Raw genomic sequence first — 18,887 nt, forward strand, 5'->3', positions numbered from 1 at the left:
CTGTGTATCCCTCCAGGATTGAGAAACAGAATTTTATGTGCCTCTTAGAAGCCATTCTGAAGCCCTGTTTTGTGGTCACAGTAATATCTGATAACTTTTTTGAAGCAGGGTACAGCTGACCTAGAATTCATTCCACAGAAGGTCTTCTCTTTGTAGCTAATTCATTCTGACTATATTCAGGAGACTGTTTATCTCTGAATGCTTTTCCTGATAGTTGTCCTTAAATTTAAGTGATGTGGGAGTTTCACAATGATACCTCATGATAAGAAGTTTCTCACCTTCTCTTCCAATTAGTTCCCTTTGTTATTTTAGCTTCTCCGCATCTGGAACTATGGCTGCTGAAATGTCCTTCATGAGAAACAACAAGGACACATTTCATCCTGACCTCTATTTTAAGGATCAGTTAAGAGGATAGGAAGCAATATATCTACAAACAGGATGCGAAGTGCTGATCACACACTGATATCCACACACTTAGGCAAAGTGCAAACCTGGGAAATATTACAGTGACTTAGGGAAGAAAACAAGCTGAGATGTTCATTGAATCTTCTCCACTAATTTAGAATCTAAGAGTAGAACCTCTTTCATTGCTGTGAAATGTAATGACAGGCAGGGCTTCAGATAACCATCCCCAAGTCCGGATGCTTATCTAAACCAAACCTGCCTGCCTGGAATCCTTTTGACTTACAAAAATAGAGACTGGATTCATGGGGAGCACTGCTTCCCAGGCAACTGGGGGCAGTTCCTGTGTTTAGTAAGGAATATTTTTAAAGAAAAGACATCATTTCCTCTCCCCTTTCCTCCAGGTTAAACCCAGACCATGAAGACAAATATAGGGCAGAGTTTAACAAATAAAGATTATATAAGCAACAGTAGGGAGGAGTGCGGCAAAAGGGGAGAAGTAGGGAATCTAGAATTTCATTTGTGACTGTTCTATTTTTAAATACAGCCTCTTCTCCATCCTATACCTGTATGAATAGCCATTAAACTTTTCCTTTCACTTCTTTTTTCCTTTCTTTTATTTTTTTTTTAATGATCTGGGATATTTCCAATAGCTGCTGGATAGAAAGAATTTTTATATAGCAGGATTGGCCTCAGCAAATCTGTAAAAAGATAGGGATTTAAGTTTAGAAACTGCTCATTTTCTCTCTCAGAAGTAATGACTGTCCCTGTCAATACCAGCCCCATCCCAATACCCACACATCTCTTCTGATTCATTCCTCTCTTCATTTGTTCTTTCATTTGCTTATTTAAAGATTAAATGAACACTTAGGTTGTGTCATAACCTGAGTTTCTACATCCTTTAATATATACCCTCTCCCAAGGCAAGGGATCGCAGTGCCACAATAATGTTTCGGAAAAAGCGAATCCTTAATGTCACAAAATGGTTCTATGACATAAGCCGATAAGAACCTATTACCAGGAGCTGAGTTTCAAGTCCCAGCTTCCCAGAATCCCTCAAACTTAACCCATTAAAGGAATAGATTCCCTGTTCAGTCTATTTACAAGGTTAATCTTACTTAAGAGAGAATGTGAACATAAACAACTTGGGATTGGAAATTTGAGTTCAAGTCTCTGACATCTATTTTGCTTTTCTCTAATTGATTTTCCACACTGCAGCCCATGGATGCTTTCTGCCTATCAATACAGATTTTGTCACGAAAATGTAATCATGGGGCGCCTGGGTGGCTCAGTGGGTTAAAGCCTCTGCCATCAGCTCAGGTCATGATCCCAGAGTCATGGGATCGAGCCCCACATCGGGCTCTCTGCTCAGCAGAGGGCCTGCTTCCTCCCCTCTCTCTGCCTGCCTCTCTGCCTACTTGTGATCTCTGCCTGTCAAATAAATAAATAAAATCTTTAAAAAAAATGTAATCATGACAGTCACTACTTAAAAACCTCCCCTGAGAGTGTTAAAAGATCAACTGAGGCTTATGAAACATTTGAAGAGTTTACTTGAGCAAAAATCTATTTGAATCTGGCAATGCCAAATGGGAAGTGGTTAGGAGCCCTCCACTGACAGGACCTTCCAGAAGAGACTGATAGTGTGGAAGCCAAGCAGTGAAGTATGTGTTTGGCATAGCTTAAAGCCTCATTGGCTGTTTGCGATCTGTTGTCCTGAGCATATCAATTTTGAAACCTTGAGGCATTTACGGTCTTATATTTTGGTTTGCTTACGCAGGCCACACAGCATTATAGCCACCTCAGCATAATGAATTTGAAAAGGGAAAACTCAAATTTTTCAGACAGCCTTAAGACCCTGCAGGATTTGGCTACTCCCCACCTCTTGATTCTTCTTTCTCCCAGTCTGTGCTTCAGAATTCAGAGCTGAGATTTAATCCTGTGGAGAACAGAGGTGAGCACAGTCCTGAAAAGCCCACGAAACCAGGAGGCTCCTGTGAGAGGTCCACAGACAATAAATTCCTCAGAACTGGGATAAAGATAAAGGGGGTTGAAGGTCCATCACCAGTTTCTCTTTCAGATCAGAAATGGAGGGGAAAAAATGAACTCATGAATGAAGTTTGAGGAGACCCTATAATTGTTTACTTTTCATCCTAAGGTAATGCTAAAATTTTTGTTTAGCTATCCATAAAAATGTAATAAAAATATCTTTAAAAACTTAAAGGACTGCATGGAGCACTGGGTGTGGTGCAAAAACAATGAATACTGTTACGCTGAAAAGAAATTAAAAATTAAAAAAAAGTATTTTATTAAAGTATTAGAATTAACCATTGGTACATTCAAGCATTTAATTAACTATGGAAATTCAAAGGAAAATCTTATTTGTCAAAGTCGATTTAAAGATAAATATGTTATATATTTCATAGTTTCAAATATATATATGATTAAATGTTATAAAGTAAGTCAGTTACTTGCATAATTGCGTGCTTTAAGAAAACATGAAGCTGTCTTCAAATTCAAAACAAAGCATGATAGAATTCTTTTTTTTTAATCATTTTTTTATTTATTTACAGCATAACAGTATTCATTGTTTTTGTACCACACCCAGTGCTCCATGCAATCCATGCCCTCTCTAATACCCACCACCTGGTTCCCCCAACCTCCCACCCCCCCCACCTCTTCAAACCCTTCAGATTATTTTTCAGAGTCCAAAGTCTCTCATTGTTCACCTCTCCTTCCAATTTCCCCCAACTCCCTTCTCCTAACTCCCCATGTCCTCCATGCTATTTGTTATGATTTGTGTTGTACCTTCTAATCTATTATGAAATTGTAATAAATGCGGCAGAAGTGATATTTTAATCAATGGGTGATATCTACAAGCATCAATGTACTTCTTTTCTCAATTTATGGTAAATTAAACTAAGGTCTACACTAAATGATACTATATTCATGTAAATGTGATCACTTTAAAGTAATAATAATTATCTCTGGCAAAATATGTAGTAAAGAAATGAAAGCAAATGAACCTATAAATATGAGAATTTGTCTGAACCAAGATATTTTTGGAAAAATAATTGAATTTGAATCAGACATATTATCACTACTGGTACAGCTAACAGGAGGTAATTGAAAAGTTCCTCTAAGTTAAATTAACTCCTAAGACTATGATTTTTTTTTTAAATATGGTTATTGGTTTTTGTGTTTTTTTCCTTTCTTTCCTTCTTAATCATGACCTGTAGTGTTGTAAATCTGCCTCACAAAATACATTCTAATAACTTTCCTTTAAAAAAAAATAAAAAATAAAAAAATAAAAACTTAAAGGACTAACAAAATACACAATACTCCCAGTTTTCTTGGATCCTAAGATTTTTCTTATTTTAATATTTATGAAATAAAAGAAGCATTATTTACAAGTATAATAATATCAAAATCTGTGATGTGTTCTAATTAATTGGCAAGGTTATTTCTTTCTAGTATAACACTGCATAATGATATGTCAAGATTTTCTCTCAGCCTAGGTCTTTAGCCTCCACTTCAATGATAATCATTTCTTCCCAAAAGTTTTCAGGCATATAGTTATATAAATAACATGAGAGCATGTATGATGTGTACTTCAATACCTCACATCACATTTATTATTATACTTGCAGAAAAATTCTGAATAATGATGTTGTTAGTGGACATTGTTGTCTTTATTGATTGGGTAAACCCACTTAGAGTTTTACTATTTTTTTAAAGTGCTGCTTTAAAGTGTAGCAGTATGTCAACATTCACATTTATAATTGTCCTTATTTTCCATAATTTCTTTATTGTGATGTTAGCTTTTCCTGTTATTTTGATGTCATAATAACAATTTGGAAGTTCTCTTTCTCTAAGGTCTAAAACAGGATAATCAATCTTGAAGTTCTGTTTCTCAATGGTTTGAGAGAATTCATATGCTTATAATGCTAAATTAATTAACAAGGAGGTCATTAAGCTGAGGTGGCTTTAATGCCTTAGTATCATACATAAGTAAACCAAAACAGGACAACCAGTCACAAACAGCAAACTAGGCTTTCCCAGCTAAGGCTATTGCTTAATGTTATAGTCAACCCAATAATTTTCTTTTGGGGCACCAGGGTGGCTCAGTCAGTTAAGCATTGGACTCCTGATTTCAGCTCAGGGTGTGTTCTCAGGGTTATGAGTTCAAACCCTGTGTCAGGCTCTGTGTTTGGCACAGAGTCTGCTTGAGATCCTCTCCCTCTGCCCCCAACCCCATTCTCTCTCTTAAATAAATAAATAAATAAATAAATAAATAAAATCTTTAAAATAATAATAATAATAGTTTCCTTGCTTTGCTGCCACCTTTTCTGTCAGAGTCCTTCTCCCTAGTTCCTGTCGGGTGTGGGCCTTCTAACCATTTCCGTTTTAATGTTGCCTATTTGCTCAAATAAACCTAAAACTTTAAATAAGCCTCAGTTTATCTTTGAATAAGTAAAATCATGTAGTCCAGTACTTGTGAGGGAGAGATGGGGAAAGTGCCTCCTAACTTTTTTGTCAAGTAAGTAAATTTATTCTACACAAATTGGCCTATCTCTTCTCAAGTTACTCTCTTCTTTTCCTTAGAAAAACATGTGTTTCATCCAAGTATTCAAATGTATTTGCATAAAATTGAGAAAGACATTTTCTAAAGTACTTGATTTTCTCCATATCGATGGTTATTTCTCAATTTTTATAATCTCATATACTTCTATTTTCTTGATATTTTTAATTAATGCATTATTTTATCAGCTTTTTCAAAGAATCAGCTCTTAGAATTATTCGTGTTTGTAAATTTGTATTATATGTTTTCATTCAGCTTTCCTTTTATTTTTTTATTTTTTTTAAGATTTTATTTATTTACTTGACAGACAGATCACAAGAGGGCAGAGAGAGTTGGGGGGAAGCAGGCTCCCCACTGAGCAGAGAGCCCAATGTGGGGCTCGATCCCAGGACCCAGGGATCATGACCTGAGCCGAAGGTAGAGACTTTAACCCACTGAGCCACCCAGGCGCCCCTCCTTTTATTTTTATTTCTTTTTAAGACTTTATTTATTTGTTTGACAGACAGAGATCACAAGTAGGTGGAGAATCAGGCAGAGAGAGAGAGGGGGAAGCAGGCGCCTTGCTAAGCAGAGAGCCGGATGCGGGGCTTGATCCCAGGATTCTGGGATCATGACCTGACACAAAGACAGAGGCTTTAACCCACTGAGGCACCCAGGCGCCCCTCAGCTTTCCTTTTTCTTTTTTTTTTTTTTTCTAAATATTTTATTTATTTATTTGACAGAGAGAGATCACAAGTAGGCAGAGAGGCAGGCAGAGAGAGAAGGAGAAGCAGGCTTCCCACCAAGCAGAGAGCCCGACATGGGGCTTGATCCCAGGAACCTGAGTTCATGACCCTGAGTTCATGACCCGAGCCAAAAGCAGAGGCTTAACCCACTGAGCCACCCAGGCTCCCCATAAGCTTTCCTTTTAAAACATTTCTTGGGTTGGATACTGAGTTATTTTGTTTGTTTTTTTTTTCATTCTTTTTGGCTTAGTGTGCTGAGTAATTAAGACTAAGGATTTTACCTCTAACAACATTCCTTAACTGTCTTCTTTTAGTTTTGATGCATAGATTTTTTACTATCCATATTTTTCTAGGTGTGCTGTAGTTTAATTTCTGATATTATAATTGACCTAACAGTGAATTAGAAAGTTTATTTAACATTTTGGTGGAATGGTTGATTTCTCTTTTGTTATGAATTTCTAGGTTTATTACATTATGAGCACAGAATGCCATGGAGAATTTGTTGTGACCTAATATAAGGGGCAATTTTATAAATAATTCATGGGTACAAGAAAAAAGAGATGTTTGCTTTCCTGATTATGTATCTCGATACATTTTGTTAACCATGTTACTTATATTCTTGTATCTTAAATATCTTTACTATTTTGCACAATTAGTATGTTTTGCTCTGAATGAAGCAGATAAAAGTCACTTGCCAAAACTTTTTTTAACCCCCTTTATACTTGGGTTTGTTTTGCCTTTAACTTTTGAGGCTGTTATTTGGTTGAAAACCAGGTGACACACCTTCAGTGTGATTGCTGCCACTTTCATTTTTTTTTTATTATTATTCTTTATTATGTTACGTTAGTCACCATACAGTACATCATTAGTTTTTGATGTAGTGTTCCAAGATTCATTGTTTATGTACAACACCCAGTGCTCCATGCAACACGTGCCTTCCTTAATATGCACCACTGAGCCAACACATCCCCTCAACCCCTCTCCCCTCTAAAACCTTCAGTTTGTTTCTTGGAGTCCACAGTCTCTCATGGTTTGTCTCCTCCTCCAAATCCCCCCTCCCATTTTTCCCTTCCTTCTCCTAATGTCCTCTATGCTATTTCTTATGTTCCACAAGTAAGTGATACTATATGATAACTGACTTCCTCTGCTTGACTTATTTCACTCAGCATAATGTCCTCCAGTCCCATCCATGTTGATACAAAAGTTGGGTATTCATCCTTTCTGATGGCTGAGTAATATTCCATTGTATAAATGGACTACATCTTCTTTATCCGTTTATCCATTGAAGGGCATCTTGGCTCTTTCCACAATTTGGCTGTTGCAGACATTGCCACTTTCATTTTTGAAGGATCATCCTTATCAAGTGAATTCAACAGTGAGATATTATAATCCCTGCTCTTGCTTTGCCATTTCTCCTGTGTCTTTGCCCATTATTTACTTTTGACTTATCTGTGTCATTTTAAATGCATTTCATTGAAAGAGTTTAATACGGTTCTGACTTTTTAAATCTAATTTGAGAATATTTTTTTCTTTTTGTTAACAAGTGTGTTTATTTTATATGTATTTATTTATAAGATGAATGTGTTTTCTTAGTTCCACCATCCTATTTTATGCTCTAATTTCTGGTTTTAATACTTCCTTTGTATTTCTAAATTTCTCAATGATTTGTGCATTTCTTTGTTCTGTAGTCTGAATGCTTTCTTTCTGAGAGTTCAGAGCATTCAGGATCTTTAGTTTTCTGCTTCATCTATGTTTGTGGATGGTTTCAGAGAATAGAGCAACACAGAGATGTTTTTGTTCTGCCATATATAGTTAAAAGTGCTCTCTGATTTAGAGCCTTGATATTCGCTCACATCTCTTTCTCTTTTTTCTTTTTTTCCCTTAGCTTTATCGGCATATAACTGAAAAATAACAACTGTATATACTTACGATGTACAATGTGATGTTTTCACATACATGTAAGTTGTGAGATAACCACAATCAAGCTTCTTAACATATCTATCTTACATAGTTAGCACCTTCTGTTTTCTCTTTCTTTTGTGTGTTTTTGTGGGAAACTCCTAGCAAAATTCAAGCATTCCATACAGTATAACAATACAATACAATAGGGACACATTGCTCTGTAGTAGATCTCTAAAACTATTCTTCTTGTATACTCAAAACTTTGTACGCTATAATCAACATTTTCATATCCTCTCTTATAAACTACTTCAGGGTCTTAATACTGAATATGCTCTGGAGCCAATAGAATGTCACCAAAAGCACTATTACCTAAAACCCGTAAATGACTCAACACACCCCTCCCACAGAGCATCTTGACTTTCACAGGTTTTATATGTGCATCTGTGAAAACTGCTAATTAACAAAAGGGTATAGTTAAAATAAGTTTGAAAATCAATGATACCGGGGCACCTGGGTGGCTCAGTGGGTTAAACCTCTGCCTTCAGCTCAGGTCATGATCTCAGGGTCCTGGGATCAAGCCCTGCATTAAGAATCTCTGCTCAGCAGGGAGCCTGCTTCCCCACCCCCGCCCCCCCAGCCTCTGCCTACTTGCGATCTCTCTCTCTGTCAAATAAAAAAATAAAATCTTGAAAAAGAAAGAAAATTTTCTGTTCAAAAGTGGACATATAAAATATTATTTGAGAAAGGTAGGTATAGGGGCTCCTGGGTGACTCAGTTGGATGAGCATCTGACTCTCAGTTTCTGCTCAGGTCATGATCTCAGTGGGACATCTGCTTGGGATTCTGTCTCTCCCTGTCCCTCTATCCTACCTCGCCACCCCCCCCTTCCTGTCTCTCTCTCTTTCTCTCAAATAAATAAATAAATAAATCTTTAAAAATAAATAAATAAATAAATAAGTGTAAATGTTTCTTCTGCGGTCTAACATGAGCAATCACATTCTGATCCCTAGTCCTATTTCCAGAAAATACTAAGATCATCACTCCTGATTTCTAAAGTTCAACAATTCCAATTTCCTCTGAGTGACTCAAATTATATTTGCCACATGCAGCCCACAGCAATTTAGCTACTTAGGAGGAAGAGGAGAAAAGCATCAACTAATATAACTTGGTTTATCTTTTGCCCAAGTATTTTCTGTCCTTCACACAAGCCTGAAGATTCTAGGAGATCATTCTTTTTTTCAAGAGAAACAGCCATATTTTCTCTTCAATTAATACAAATACTAACCTCGATGCTTATCCATTCATTCATTCAAGTTTACTAAATACCTACTATGTGCCAAACACAGAAAAATGAAAACAGAGAAACAAACAAAAAAAAGGTGGCCCCTGTCACCAAGAATTGTTTGCTAGACCTCTAGTGAGAGAAACAAAGGTTGATTTGGAGAACAAGAAAGCATCCATTAGATTAGAGACAAATTAAATAAATATGTATTGAAGGAAGAGAGACTGGGAGATATGAGGGAGGGAAGTTTTGAATTAAGACTCACAATTCATTTCCTTAAAGGTGAGGTATGATTTCATGACAATTTAAGGAATCCGTGTAAAAAGGACAACAACAACAGAATGATGAAAAACACATTTAAAGGAAGGTCCAAGTGGAGACATGACAGAATCCATGATGAAACTAGAAAGGAATCAGATAGGAGAGGTCCTTGAACACCAGCCCAGGGTTCCACGGTAAGCAGTTGAGACTTGCAGAGCACGTACATGGAATGACTGAAATCATGGAATAGGAAAATCATTGTGCCAGTAGCATTTCCTAAGTGGACATTAAAGTTCCCCCAAACCACTTGGGGACCTTATAGCTATAGTATGAGCTCTGTTCAGCATATCTAAAATGGAATCACTGTTGCAGCTTACCCTGCCTACCCCATAAGATCTATACGAAGAATCACTCATGGAAAAAAAAGAGCATCATCATCCTTATTGTTTTAAAACTCTGTAAATGGCAGGATTGATCATAAATAATATTGACATTAAAAGAGGGACAACATAAACATATATGAAGGAGTTAATCAGGTCAACTTAATAAATTTAAATAAATTGTAAAAGAGGCAAATTTGGAGCTGAAGTCTATGTATTTTCCAGGGCCTTCCTTTGAAAAGAACCTCCTAGTGACGCTTTGCTTCTACTTTGACTTTGTCTCTAATACCCTCCCCTCACCTTCACTCCCCACCTCTCTAGCAGATGAAGTTGCCTGGGTTCCTATCTCATTTGCCCACACTATTCCTTGAGAATTTACCTAATTATACATTCATTCATTCTCTGGTCTGTGAACTCCTCAAGAGGAGCCAATTCCTCATTTTATTTATACCTCAATAGCGGTTCATGTAGCTTGGAGTAGGTGGTAAAGTTGGAAAAGCCTGACCACTAGCAGCCTCCACTCTGGTGATGCTTTCTCTGCCTAAAGGTTTGTTCCTGGGATTGTCACCCAGCAAATTCACAGTCTCTACCTCTTCACTCCATGGCATGATGTGGTCAGTTCTGTTAGTGTCCTGGGACTGCTATGACAAACTATCATACAGGGATATGACAAATGATCCTGGTGGCTTAAAAGTCAAAGGGATTTCCTTGTTGATCTTTTGCTTGGATGATCAAGGCCTTAAATGACACACTGGACCAGATGGACATCACAGATATATTCAGAACATTTCATCCCAAAGCAACAGAATACACATTCTTCTCTAGTGCACATGGAACATTCTCCAGAATAGATCACATCCTCAGTCCTAAATCAGGTCTCAACCGGTATCAAAAGATTGGAATCATTCCCTGCATATTTTCAGACCACAATGCTCTGAAGCTAGAACTCAATCACAAGAGGAAATTTGGAAAGAACCCAAATACATGGAGACTAAACAGCATCCTTCTAAAGAATGAATGGGTCAACCAGGAAATTAAAGAAGAGTTGAAAAAATTCACGGAAACAAATGATAATGAAAACACAACAGTTCAAAATCTGTGGGACACAACAAAGGCAGTCCTGAGAGGAAAATATATAGCGGTACAAGCCTTTCTCAAGAATCAAGAAAGGTCTCAGGTACACAACCTAACCCTACACCTAAAAGAGCTAGAGAAAGAACAAGAAAGAAACCCTAAACCCAGCAGGAGAAGAGAAATCATAAAGATCAGAGCAGAAATGAATGAAATAGAAACCAAAAAAACAATAGAACAAATCAACGAAACTAGGAGCTGGTTCTTTGAAAGAATTAATAAGATCGATAAACCCCTGGCCAGACTTATCAAAAAGAAAAGAGAGAGGACCCAAATAAATAAAATCATGAATGAAAGAGGAGAGATCACAACTAACACCAAAGAAATACAGACAATTATAAGAACATACTATGAGCAACTTTACGCCAACAAATTTGACAATCTGGAAGAAATGGATGCATTCCTAGAGACATATAAACTACCACAACTGAACCAGGAAGAAATAGAAAGCCTGAACAGACCCATAACCAGCAAGGAGATTGAAACAGTCATCAAAAATCTCCAAACAAACAAAAGCCCAGGGCCAGATGGCTTCCCGGGGGAATTCTACCAAACATTTAAAGAAGAAATAATTCCTATTCTCCTGAAACTGTTCCAAAAAATAGAAATGGAAGGGAAACTTCCAAACTCATTTTATGAGGCCAGCATCACCTTGATCCCAAAACCAGACAAGGATCCCATCAAAAAAGAGAACTACAGGCCAATATCCTTGATGAACACAGATGCAAAAATTCTCACCAAAATACTAGCCAATAGGATTCAACAGTACATTAAAAGGATTATTCACCACGACCAAGTGGGATTTATTCCAGGGCTGCAAGGTTGGTTCAACATCCGCAAATCAATCAATGTGATACAACACATTAATAAAAGAAAGAACAAGAACCATATGATACTCTCCATAGATGCTGAAAAAGCATTTGACAAAGTACAGCATCCCTTCCTGATCAAAACTCTTCAAAGTGTAGGGATAGAGGGCACATACCTCAATATTATCAAAGCTATCTATGAAAAACCCACCACAAATATCATTCTCAATGGAGAAAAACTGAAAGCTTTTCCGCTAAGGTCAGGAACATGGCAGGGATGTCCATTATCACCACTGCTATTCAACATAGTACTAGAAGTCCTAGCCTCAGCAATCAGACAACAAAAGGAAATTAAAGGCATCCAAATTGGCAAAGAAGAAGTCAAACTATCACTCTTCGCAGATGATATGATACTATATGTGGAAAACCCAAAAGACTCCACTCCAAAACTGCTAGAACTTGTACAGGAATTCAGTAAAGTGTCAGGATATAAAATCAATGCACAATCAGTTGCATTTCTCTACACCAACAACAAGACAGAAGAAAGAGAAATTAAGGAGTCAATCCCATTTACAATTGCACCCAAAACTATAAGATACCTAGGAATAAATCTAACCAAAGAGACTAAAAGTCAAAGGGAATTTATTTACTCACAACACAGTCAAGGTGCTGGGAGAGCGGCCCTCCCTCTGGAGGCTCTAGGGAGGATTCTGTTTCTGTTTCTTTTCTTTTCTTTTTTTTTTTTTTTTTAAAGATTTTACTTATTTATTTGACACAGAGAGAGAGATCACAAGTAGGCAGAGGCAGGCAGGGGGGTGGGGAAGCAGGCTCCCTGCTGAGCAGAGAGCCCGATGCAGGACTCGATCCCAGGACTCTGAGATCACAATCCATACCAAAGGCATAGGCTTAACCCATTTCTTGCCTCTTCTGGTGTCTGGGGGCTGCTGGCACCCCTTCCAGTTCCATCACTCCTATCTCTGCTTCTGTGGCCTCATGGCCTCCTCTACTTCTATCCACCTTTTCCTCTTGTGTGCCTCATGAGGACTCTTGTCACTGGATTTGGGGTGATCTCATCTCGAGAACTCTACATTAATTATATCTGCAAAGATGCCTTTCAAAATAAGGTGACATTCACAGGTTCCAGATTTTGACAAGGACATATCTGTTTTGGGGAGGCACCATTTAACCCACTATGTCCATCTCAAGTGTGTGAACCATTTTTTACCACTCATTTCAACAGTAAGGACTGCGAGTCTAAATTCATCTCACCCATTTTAGTTACGGGTAATCCTCAGACCTCTCCGTGTGGGAAAATCAACTATCACTTGTTCGTCAGGAAGACAAAAAGCCTTCTGAGAAAATTTTCCTCTGCTTGAGTTTCTCTTTAGTTAGGCATTTACTGAGAGAAAAATGATGGTTACTTTTCAAATATTTCTGGACATAGATACATTCAGATACACTTCAGATCGTCTTTTGTCTATGCTTCTCTTTGTAGACTTGGTTTTAATTACAGATTAACCATGTGAATCTGCAAGTTAGGGTTAGGAATAGGGTCAGGGCTAGGATTAGGATTAGGGCTAGGATTAGGGGTTTGGGGTATGTTGAGAACCAGGATTAGTTAGGACTATTGTTAGTTATGGTTAGGAAACTAGGGTTAGGATTAGGGCTAGTATTAGGTTAAGGTGAGGCTAGGGTGAGGTTAGGGTTTGGTTTAAGGTTAAGCCTAGGGTCTGGGTTAAGTCTACCTTTGGTTGGGGATTAGATTTAACTAGAGCCTGGGTTAGTTCCAGATTAATATGAAAATGATTTGAGATAAAAATTTGATTATGGCATGATCCTGATCAAATCATATTTCCAAAACAGAGTTTTCTCTTCTTGAAATAATGGTAAAATTTACCTGATTATACTTCCATTTGAAAGAGGATACTACTATATGGAAAAGCTCTTAGCAAACCCCAAAATACAGTGACAAGATTTCTTTCCATATTACTTCATATGAAGGTCAAAACTCTGTTTTTCTGGAATAAAACGGTGTTTGACACCGTTTGGATACTATGGATACTCTGATATTCTCTTTTGGATACTATGTTCGGATACAATGGATATTGTTTGGATGCTATGATATTCTTTTTTATGAATATTCAATTCATACTCAATCCTAATTTATTCCAAAATAAGCACTAATCAAACTCCATATGCTGTATGTAGTATTATGCTAGTTCTTTTAGGACATATGTAAGGTAATTAATTTTTATAGCATAGTCACTTTCTTCAAAAAGTCTTCCTTCTCTAACTGGTCAGACATAGCCATCTGAAAACAGTGTGTGTGTGTGTGTGTGTGTGTGTGTGTGTGTGTGTGTGTGTGTAATGTGTTTGAGATTATCATTGGTAAAAAATTTAGCACAGAAACACAATAAATGACCAGTACTATAATTACAGCAGCCTTCATAGAAGACTGAGCTTTATCTGGGTCTAAAACTTGTCAAGGATTCAGAAAAGCAATGGAAGATGGCATTTTGTTGCAAGAAAACTCTAGTATAGGATGTTAGGCAAAAAGGATCATTTTGTGTCCAAGAGTTGTTGAACAAACACAGACTATGATAGCAGTGAAAGTGGTGTGTGTTAGAGGGTACTAGAAGCACAGTTTGCATTATTGTGGTGGAAGCAAACAATAAGCATCGTTGAAAACCAGGCCAAGAATACTAAACAAGGTGTTGCACAAAATATGAAATGACGGATAATTTCTCAGTAGAAGATTAACATGTGCAAAGTCAGGGGTTTAAACACCATTATTATGATCTGAGAACTGAGTAAAAGATTTGAAGTTTGGGAAACTGAGAAAAGAACTCCTAGCAGAATGTTGTGGTCAAGGGTTGAAGTTATTTTTCTGAACCGGTTGATGGGGATTTAAATGGAAAAAGGAATGGCTACAGGAACATTTGGAAGAAAAAAGCATAAGACCCACTCACTACCTAAATGGGAATCATGATGGTGGGGAAGAATCAAAGATTGCCTTTTGGTTTAGATTGGGTATGAGGAGGAGAATTTATCAGATATACTCACCTGGATTAATCAATTTTTAACTTCCAAAACACAATAAATTAGTCCTAGAACTCAAATTCATAAAAAAGCAAAAGAAAAACAAAAGAAAAAAGAATAAATCCAAATCTTCTTGGTGTTTCAGAAAACTCTCCAAAGCTGTGGGTACACATATATCTTTTTGCTTACTGTCTACATGCAGATTACACAATCTTTTGGAGAAAGAACTGCTTTTCAATTACTTTATATATCTCTCCTTACCCTGAATATGTGATGTGGAATAACATTATGTTTACATGCATGTATTCTCTTGTATGTACAATTGTCATACAGTCTTATACCCACTTAGTATTAATTCCTGGTTGAATGCATGTGTGTGTGTGTGTGTGTGTGTGTGTGTAAACAGTACACTCTCAGATGAAGAGAAAACTATACTCCTGTTTTCTTTGTGTATTAAAATGAATAGCAATTGTGAGAAATGGTCTTTTCTTTATTCTGAGTCCAAATTAAAAGGCCTTTCTCATCAAGCTACAACTTAAGAACCTCATTCTATCCTGGACTTTGAGGTGCGGTATGGCCAACATGAGTTTAAACCACCTCCTCTCATTCTTAAGATTCTCAATTCAAGGAAAAAGCTTGAGGCTGGAACAATCTTGTGCAGTCAACACCCTCTCAAACCCTGGTGAAGATGAAAGGGTCCACAGCTCCTTTCCATCCTTTGTGACAGTTAAGCCCTGTTTTGCTTTTCTTTAATACAGATTTATCCTAGGGCCTGTTCTTTTTCAATGTGATCCACTTGGCCGCACCCATTTGGAAGAGTCTATTACTATGGTCAGGGCTGGTTTGGCTTGCAGCAAGCTCATTGCTACATTCTTTTTTTAGAGACTGCCAAATGTGGGACAATGGGTGTGTCTTGTTGACATCCTGTGGTTCATCAGATAGGCTCACTCTTCAGTACAACCTCTGTAGAACTCTGCAGCTGTGCTGGGAGGCACAAGTCAGCATGTCTAAGGGGAAGCCCAAACTCTGATTCACATTTAACCAAAACGTTTGTGGGGAATGGGAACACAGGCATGCCTAGCTTTATGAAATGCATGGGGCCCTAACCCCATACCTAGATTAGTGATTTGTGGTTGCAAATATTTGCCTATTTCTCCAAACCATAATTTATCCCAAAGAGATGACTATGTCACTTAGACATTTAGATATAAGAACCACACACAAAATGGATTTCCTGGATCAGTTCTGATTCTCAAAGTCCAAGCCCCATTTTTTTGATTTGTCTCATGCAGACCAGAGACACTTTCAAGGATAAGTTAGGCACACAAGGAATGTTAGAGTGCAGTTAAAATGCATATCCCATGGCAGGGAAGGCCCAGAGGACATAACGCTGGGCTGGAGGAGGCAAGTATCACCAGAAATTATTCCTCAAATATATCATCTAACAACCCTATCCTCCATTATGGATTTAAGCAGATCAACAACTTCATCTTATTAAGTACAAATGCTCCCCCATATGGTTAAAATACATCCATACTTTAGTATAAAATACTTCAATGAGGTTTTCCAGGCCTTTCTCTCTCAGCACCTGGAACTCCTTTCTGGGAGATGGGGTTGGGAGGAGGATGGAGTGATTTACTTCATTTCCCAAATATATTGCAGGAAGTGTTATCATTAACTTGAATGAATAAAAAACATAATCAAAACTATGTATATTCAGGCTCCACTTAATATGTTTAACATGAAAAATGGACTCTTGGTTAAATTAAATATGGTAAAAGTTTAAAAGTTGGTGCCTCTTGATACAAGGAATAGGGATGCCTTTTACCATTTTTGTAGCCTTTCTGCAGATTTACAGTTTTTCAAAATAAATAATTGGAAAAAGATTTTTAATGAACTCTCACACCTGAAGAATTAGTTTGAAATCATTGATCTAATCAACTGATGATTGACACCATTAATGCTCAGATTCTTCCTAGAGCAATAAGAATGGGAGTAGTGTTGATAGAGGGGAAGAAGGTGGCATTAAAGAATCAGAAGGTAAAATAAGAAAGGTATCTGGGGTCCAGAAATAAAGAGGTGGGTAATAGAAGAGGAGACTGAAAATGAAAATGAGATGGGATGTCTATTTTGCCAAATGCCTGCCAGCATTTCTAAAAGATAAATGGCAATTTAACCCATAAAATTTTGTCAGAACAGGGGTCCCTAGGTGCCTCAGTCAGTTAAGTGTCTGACTTCAGCTCACGTCATGATCCCAGGGTCATGCGATCGAGCCCCGTGTCGGGCTCCCCACTTGGCAGGGAGTCTTCTTGAGATTCTCTCTCTCCCTCTGCCTCTGCCCCTCCTCTCTCTCTCTCTGTTTCTCTCTCAAATAAATAAATAAAATCTTTAAAAACATATATTAGAATAAAGGAAAGTTGTCAAATCCAAAAAATGTGTTATTTTGAAAGGCCACTTAATCTATTTGTCTGTTTCCAGTTTCACTATGGTCCATTAGAAACCTTTCCACAGACACATGTCCAAAAAAAAGTCGCCCTTTTGGAAGCCAGTGAACTTGTGGGCAGATTGTGAGGAAACGTCCCCCCCAGGTGAGGTTTCCGGCCACTTTTCACCCAGAGGTTCCAGTCCGTTTCAGAAACTGCCTCCTTTGAGCCTACCCTGCTTTCTTAAAGAGCTCTGTTTGTATCTCATGACCATCTCCTTTCAAAGAAAACGTGCTCAACCCCTTTAAATTCTGTTACGGCTCTTCAAACATGGGCTCTACATCTTGGTTCAGTTGCTCCTGTCTAAAATAAAGGAAGGAAATACATAAGTTTCTGGGTTTTTCCTTTGTGTTTGCTTTTGTGGTATCTTCCTTTTTATTTAATAAAACTAACTGGAGGAAATACTGACTCCTCTAAGGAAAAGGCAAATCATGGAAGAAGAAACATCCTTAAAGTACCCTGTCCTATTTTTCTCATTTGAAAAGATAAGAAGATATAAAATAGAAGGTGAAAATAGCTCTCATTATTGTGGTTTTCCCCCTGATATTTACTCATATATTTTGAGAACACATTTTCTGAGAACTATGATGTGAAAACATTCTCGACATATAAGTTATTCATCTGTGCTATTCAAAACTTGGAAATTCAAAAGGAAGAAAAAAAAGAATAGATTAATTTGGGGGAGGATTTAGCTTTCACCTAGGGAAAGAATTTAAAGAGGAAATCAAGTGTCTTTGGAAACTGAATGAAGTCATGGACTGAAAATGTCTTTCAGTAAATGTAAGGTATTAAAAAAAAACACAAGAAAATGAAAGAATAGCTCTAAAAATAAGTATCACTCTCCCCTTCCACACATCATCTCAATCATTCTAAGTAGCATCTTTCTGTTCCTGTGAGCATGTCCAGGATTCCAACACTCTGGACATTTCTTATCACATACGTCCAGTCCCCGAGGTCATGCCCTGTGGCCATTCTTCTCTGCCGCTGGAGTAATTTGCAGAACTGGGTGTAGTCTGGTGTATGCTGCTTCGCCATTATTCTCTATCCCAGAAGGTCAAAGAATGGAACTTCGTGAACTTAAAAGAGACACTCAGCCTAAACAACGAGCTGTGCTCAAATTAAGACGTCTAAAAATAGCATTTATTCTCCCAACAGTGTGGACTGATGTTATATCCAGGGAAGGAGGAATACCTCTTAACTGGACTTTCAAATTGTACCAAGTCACTTCAATTTCACAAGTTTTAAGAAGATTCCTTCAGAACTAAAAGAAAAGAATTTTGCTCCACAATGTCAACATCTGTAAAGACATAAATTCTTCTACTCAATTGTAAATCTTCAGAGGATTTCCTACTATTTAACTAAATAGACTAGAAAGTCAGAGAACTGAGGTTTGTTCCTTGGAAAATCATCATCAGTCTGTATTACCAGATTACTATGTGTTACTGTTGATTAGCAAAAATTTCCTCAGTTCCTGTGAAGGTGAAATAAAACACGGGCACACAGGACAATCTGAGAGAAATGAGAAAGCATCATTAGTACTTTGGTCAATATGAGGAAACTGGTCCATATTGTACAAGGGACTGCACTGCCCATGGCTAATTATAGTTCTTCAATACCTACAGCGTAAGGACTCTCTCTTCAGATAAACAGTACGAAGGAAAGTTCTTCTGAAGTGGGATCTACTGTGGATGTTCTTATGCAAAAAATAATGATATGTTAAAGTCTGGCAGTGTTACCAGCACTTCCCAATAGAATATATGATTTTTGGCTTTTTTGGCATAATTACAGGAGTTGTCTTGCATTTTTAGCACCCAATACATCAACATTGATGGATTTTGACATTGGTTTTAAATGTATCTTACCATTTTTCCCTCTTTGAACAGAACCTGTTGCTA

This window comes from Enhydra lutris, unplaced genomic scaffold (assembly GCF_002288905.1).
Source record: "Enhydra lutris kenyoni isolate GAN:26980312 unplaced genomic scaffold, ASM228890v2 scaffoldscaffold6, whole genome shotgun sequence".
NCBI classification, from domain to species: domain Eukaryota; kingdom Metazoa; phylum Chordata; class Mammalia; order Carnivora; family Mustelidae; genus Enhydra; species Enhydra lutris.